The 6,323-nt window shown below is 37.1% G+C and overlaps 1 pseudogene; it reads right to left on the bottom strand.

The window, feature by feature from the left end:
• Positions 1–316: 316 nt before the first annotated feature.
• Positions 317–6,323, bottom strand: part of LOC113897925 — a 93,165-nt pseudogene continuing 87,158 nt past the window's right edge.

The following is a 6,323-nucleotide window of genomic DNA, read 5'->3' as shown; positions in this document are numbered from 1 at the left end:
TCAAAATAATAAAAATGTAACAGTGGTAATGCTGTTCACATTACTAAATAGCATATGTTGGCAGTAGTGATAATGGTATAAAAATATATCCAGATGCTTCCTTTTTTATGACTGGTTACATGTGAGAATGTGTGGAGAATAAAGGAGTACTGGTTAGTGGCAAACTTCTAAATAATTGTCAGTATAGTAATCTTCTCTTTGCTTTTAAAAAATATATGTACTTATTTATTTAAACTACTTTATTTTTAATAAGTAATGAACACACATGAAATACTGTAAATAAAACACCAGCAGTGAGTGCTATTCACGGGCCCTACTAAGAGGTCTGACACTGAACACCACCCCAAGGATGATGTTTATCATCCTCATAGGCTTCTGCATTGTAATGGCGCTATCTTTCCTGATTTGGATCAGAGTCCACTAATTCTTCCTGGTCCATTTCATCAGTCTCTTCTACTTCCTTCTTCTCAGGCAGAAGTTTTTCCAGCAGAGTTTATCAGGAGAGAGAAAGCCATTCTCAGGAAAGTTTACCTTAAATTCAATGATTAGGTGACCCTTTTCATATGGCCTATGATAAATTGGCATGCCTTCCTTTAGCAAACACTTGATATCTCCCTGCTGGACAATCTGACCTGGATGAGAAGTGATGACTATGGTTCGGGTGTCAAGAGTAGATATTGGCTTCTGGAAGCCACACAGTGCCTCAACCAGCTGTATGTCCATACACATGAAAAGGTCTTCTCCTCGTGGAGGAAAAACAGCATGGTCCTTCTGATCTAAAGCAATGATAATATCCCCTAGCTCCAGTCCGGGTTCTTGGTCTCTTTCACCATGGAATGTTATCTTCTGGCCATCTTTCATGCGTTTTTCAATATGAACTTTTATAATTTTCTTTTCTCAAACTATCTTCCTTCCATTGCAGCTTTTACATCTATCCTTAGGACTGATCTGCTCCCCATGGCCCTGGCACCCCATGCATACAGACTGAATTTGCTAAACCATTCCAGGTCCCGTTTGATGAATTATTATTTGCATTCCAGTACCTTGGTAGTTGGGACAGCATTCTACTGCTCCTTTCTTACCACCTCGGCCTTCATATTTGTCACAAATCACATTCTTTTGCAGAGCTAGTTTTCTGTTGCACCATTATATAAAATCTTCTAAGGTTACTGTAAGTTGACACACACGGTTTTTACCTCTCCTCTCTCTCTGCCTCCTTCCTCCTGCTCCGAAAAACGTATCAAAGATGTCCATGGGGGAGCCAAAGCTAATGACTGCTCCACCGTCTTTAATTGCCTGTTCTCCTCCTTTGTCATATAATTCCCTTTTCTTTGCATCAGAGAGCACTTCGTAAGCTTGAGAAATTGTTTAAACTTCTAGCCTTCATTTGGATTCTTATCAGGGTGGTACTTCAAGGCCAAGTTCCTGTAAGCCTTTTCAATTCTTCTTGGGTGGCATTGGGTTTGACCCCCAAAACATCATAGTAAAGTGGTTTCTTTAACCATTTTCTACAGCTGGTGAGCAGGCCGATGCCGGTGTGGGGGACCTGGAAGGAGCGTGCTGCTGTGCACAGCTCGGGCAGCTGCCGATCCTCTGCCTCTCACTGAGCGTTCTGGAAAGTTTCACTTTATTACTATTTTTACAGAAGAATAACTTTAAGGGCAATTTCAAATAAATGGCAACTTATCAGGGAAATCTGAAGTACCAAAGCTACTCTCTTGAAATGAAGGTTGATTATTTGCAGTTATAAAAAGGTCACTGCAACAGTTGCTGGTAATCAACAAAGAGATAAATTTATACAGTTGTTGCTCTCAGACATAAGTTTTTTCTCTCATTGTCTGCTGGGCATATTTGCAAATGCCAAATTGTGCTCAGTCTTTATCGTATCACTAAGAATATTTTAAGACGGGGGTCAAACCCAATGCCACCCAAGAAGAACTGAAAAAGGTTTATTTCCCATATATATGTGTGGTGAGAGGAAAGGTACATTTCTGGATAAAATAATGATGAATGTAAGTTGATGATTCACATTGGTTTAGATGAGCATTTGGTAGATTTAGATGTGACAAATATGTTTCCTTCTAAATCAAGCATATGAAAACATTTTAAACTTAAAAACAAATTGAAGATCATATGAAGGGAGATAGGGGTCGGATTTAAGAAATGACATTCAGCGCAAATGCTGCACAAAAGTAATTTTGTTGCTTTGTGGTCCTTATGGCTTCTCAATGTCAGGTCAGAAGGATTTGTTTCTGTTAGGTCAAGCTTCCCACAGTTCCTACAAATTTACTTCTCTATATAGTTAGCAGTTTGACTTGGGAGTGAAATTTCAGAGAGAATGTCATTTCTTTGAAAATTTATGAATATCCCTATGCTTCAGTTGCTAATGGGAGTGGAGGCAGGTGGTCTGCAGAGGAACAGATTATCTAGTTTGGGCAGATACTTCCTTAAACGCTGTTAGAAATACCCACAGCAATGCAAGGCCTTATACTTACTAGGTGGTCAATAAATATTTGTCAAATAAATGAAATAATTATATAAAGCAAAAAATGAAGACATATGGAATGCTTTGGGCAAGCTGCTTAACTGCTCTGATCTTCGGTTTCATCATGTATAAGATGGAGACAGTATTACTTACCTTATAATAATTGTGAGGATTACATTGTAAAATGCAGGCAAGGTATCTTATACCTTGCCAAGCACATAGCAAAAGTTCTGTAAATATTAACTGTTATGATGATTGTTTTCTTTATATAATGAAGGAGAGAATTTCATAACTTTCCTTAGTACTTTCATTCATAGTATAAAGCAGAAATAACATTTTATTGAAAAAGTCAGGGCTTTTTAACAACAATTTTCTTCAAAGACAACCAAATAATTTTCATTTGCTTTGCCACGTGTTGTAGTTAATATTGGTTGCCAAAATGGCACCTTGAATATTAAGTCATTTAGTCACGGCTACACTTTATCTGGGCTCCCCAGATGATACTAGTGGTGAAGAACCCATCTGCCAATGCAGGAGATGCAGGTTCGATCCCTGGGTTGGGAAGAACTCCTGAAGAAGGGCGTGGCTATCCACTCCAGCATTCTTGCCTGGAGAATCCCATGGATAGAGGAGTCTGGAGGGCTCTAGCCGATAGAGTAGCAAAGAGTCAGACATGACCGAAAGGACACACTACTTTATCTGTATCATTAGTGTTGAAAGAAACTGCACTGTTGAGTGGATTTCATTCAAAACTGACTTGAAGATTATAGGTATCTTACACATGTCAATGCACTCTTAGATTTCCCCAGTACTTTTTTCATGGACTTTGACCATTTTAACCTAGTTTACCCTTCTAGAAAACTGGGCATATATAAAATAAAATTTGAGCATACTAACTAAGTAACTATATGATTAGAAACTTACTAATAATTAAAAATGGCATATGACAAGCATAAAATAAATCTTTTCATAGGGAAGTCTAAATTCTCTATACCTCTAAAATTCTAATCTATTGATACATTTCAGTGCGGCCATGTATTTGAAACAGAAGGACTGTTTCACAGATGAGTTCTTGAATCTCAGCTGGCATGATTAGCTCTTCTCTTAAAAACAAAATAATTTATTTATTTTTGGCAATAATAAGTCTTCATTGCTACCTGCAGGCTTTCATTAGTTGTGGCTGTGGGTGGGTGGGGGCCTGCTTTGTTGTGGTGCTCAGGCTTCTCTTTTCTTTTTTTTTTTGTTTGAGATTTGACATTTTTTGTTGGCAGAAAAGGAAAGAAAAACAGCAGGAAATAAGATTCATCTTATATTTGATTTTTACACTTTCCAAGATAAATTTAAACAGAAACTTATTTAATGCATGAAATGTTTTAATTATTTGGTTATTTATATCTATTTAATATTTTAATTGACATGTAATTGGCTTACAATAGTATATTAGTTTGAGGTTGCTGCTGCTAAGTCGCTTCAGTCCTGTCCGACTCTGTGCGACCCCATAGACGGCAGCCCACCAGGCTCCCCCGTCCCTGGAATTCTCCAGGCAAGAACACTGGAGTGGGTTGCCATTTCCTTCTCCAATGCATGAAAGTGAAAAGTGAAAGTGTAGTCGCTCAGTTGTGTCCGACTCTTAGCGACCCCATGGACTGCAGCCTACCAGACTCCTCAGTCCGTGGGATTTTCCAGGCAAGAGCACTGGAGTGGGGTGCCATTGCCTTCTCCGAGTTTGAGGTTATGGCACAGTAATTTGATATTTTATCATTACAAAATGACCACTGTGGTAACTTTGGTGACCGTCTGTCACCATACAAAGTTATTACAATGTTGTTGACTCTATTCCCTGGGCTGTACATTATATCTCCGTGACTTATTTACTTCATAACTGGAAGTTTGTACCTCTTAATCCCCTTCATCTGTTTCACTCATCCCCCAGGGTGTGGTGGCTTCTCTTATTGAAGAGCATGGGCTCTAGAATGTGGGCTCAGTAGCTGAGGCGCATGGGCTTAGTTGCCCCATGGTATGTGTCTTCCAGGACCGTGGATTGAAACTGTGTCTCCTGTATTGGCAGGTGGATTCTTAACCACTGGACCACTAGGGAAGTCACTGATTAACTCTTATATTCAAGACCTTATATCTCATATAGTTAATGACGGTTGTTTCCAAAATAAGATGATAACTCAAAGATGAGAGTCTGACGTTTCTGGTCAGCCAAGATATTAGAAAAATAAAAGCAATGTGGTATGTTCTCCATAAATTTAAATTCAGTTTTTATAAAAATTTGAGATGTTTTATCTCAATTTTGATGTTAGATATCCACTATAAAAGGAAATGGTGATAATAGATAACAGCAATCCTTATATATCAGCCAAAAAATGTTGATTATTTCATGTGTGGCTTGTAGCATTTTTTTCCTTTTTCTTAGCTGGGTATAGAGTGAGTTCTAATCTCTCTTAGGGTTACACTTCCCATTCAGCTAATGACCATCCCTCCTCTATGGTATGATATTCTATTAGAACCATACTGCATTTATATTTCTATATTATTATTTGAATTCCACTAAATCCACTATTCCTTCCATGAATATTGAGTTCTCTCTTTATCCTTCTGTCTCTTTGTATGTATGAGTATATATATACTCACACACACACACACACACACACACAATGTGTATAGGTAGTGTATCACTAGTGTGATGTATAATCACTGGGTATTTGATAACTACTGCCTAGCACTACACCTAATTTGACATTTTTCTTATTTTAAACTCTTTAGACTATCACCTTTTTACTTCTTTTCTATTTCCTGATACCTTGTTCAAATAAAACAGAGAAACTGGTTTACAAATATAAAATTGAAGGGAAATTAGAAAGCGAAGAACAAAAATGTCACCATCAGAATTTCAACAGTATGTTCTATATTCACCTAGAAATAAAAGAATAAAAAGTACCTAAATTAAAAATATATCTTAACTGAACCCTGCAAAAGTAGTATAGAGTCTGAATTATTTTTCTTAAGAAAAATGAGACCTTCACATCATTGAACTCCAGATTTGGGGAAAGGTTCTAGCCCACTACTTTTCGGCACTTGAATCGGCTTAAAGGGAATTGTCTGCTGTGCTTGATGGTTTGGCAGATTTCGGAAGCTGCTGGATGTTCTGGGCTCAATGGAGTAGAACACCAGAGGCTAAAACTGATTCATGATCCAGTTAGGGGAGAAGAAAAAAGTTTTTACCTGGGAGAGTTATCTTTTCCTATAGCATTTTGTCCTGGGTTGTGGTTTGGAATAATTTCACTATATTCTGAAGTAGAAATATTTTCCCCATGCTTTCAATATTGTGGTTGATGCCTTTGGGTGAAAAGCTAGTGCTGTCCATAAACTTAATTTTTGACTTAGCTTCACAATTAATTTTGTTGTTGTTGTTTAGTATTCTCATTTAAAATAGTTTGAAGTAAGACTTACAAGTTTAGAAAAATCTGTTTTCTTTTCAAATTATAAACTAAAAGTGAATTCAGGAAATCTACAAAAATGCCTTTGGCTTTTATAGACTAGAAGAGTTCAGAAAATGGATGGTGGTTCCATAAAATACAGATAATTTTATTTGATGGATGGTGGTTCCATAAAAGAGATGTAAGAGGTAACTTGTCTACACTGGCTCAACTCTTATGTGTCCCAAGATGTACTGTCTGATTCCAAGTTTGGAATCTTTCTATGAGAACTGACTACCTCTAATATTCTTTATTTTTTTCTCTCATTTAAAATATTTTTTCTGTTTTATCTACTCATTCTAACCTGATGATCCATTTGAAAAAAATTATAAGGATGCAAAATCTCCTTGATT

Source organism: Bos indicus x Bos taurus, chromosome 8 (genome assembly GCF_003369695.1).
Source record: "Bos indicus x Bos taurus breed Angus x Brahman F1 hybrid chromosome 8, Bos_hybrid_MaternalHap_v2.0, whole genome shotgun sequence".
NCBI classification, from domain to species: Eukaryota; Metazoa; Chordata; class Mammalia; order Artiodactyla; family Bovidae; genus Bos; species Bos indicus x Bos taurus.
This window is presented reverse-complemented; position numbering and strand designations above follow the sequence as displayed.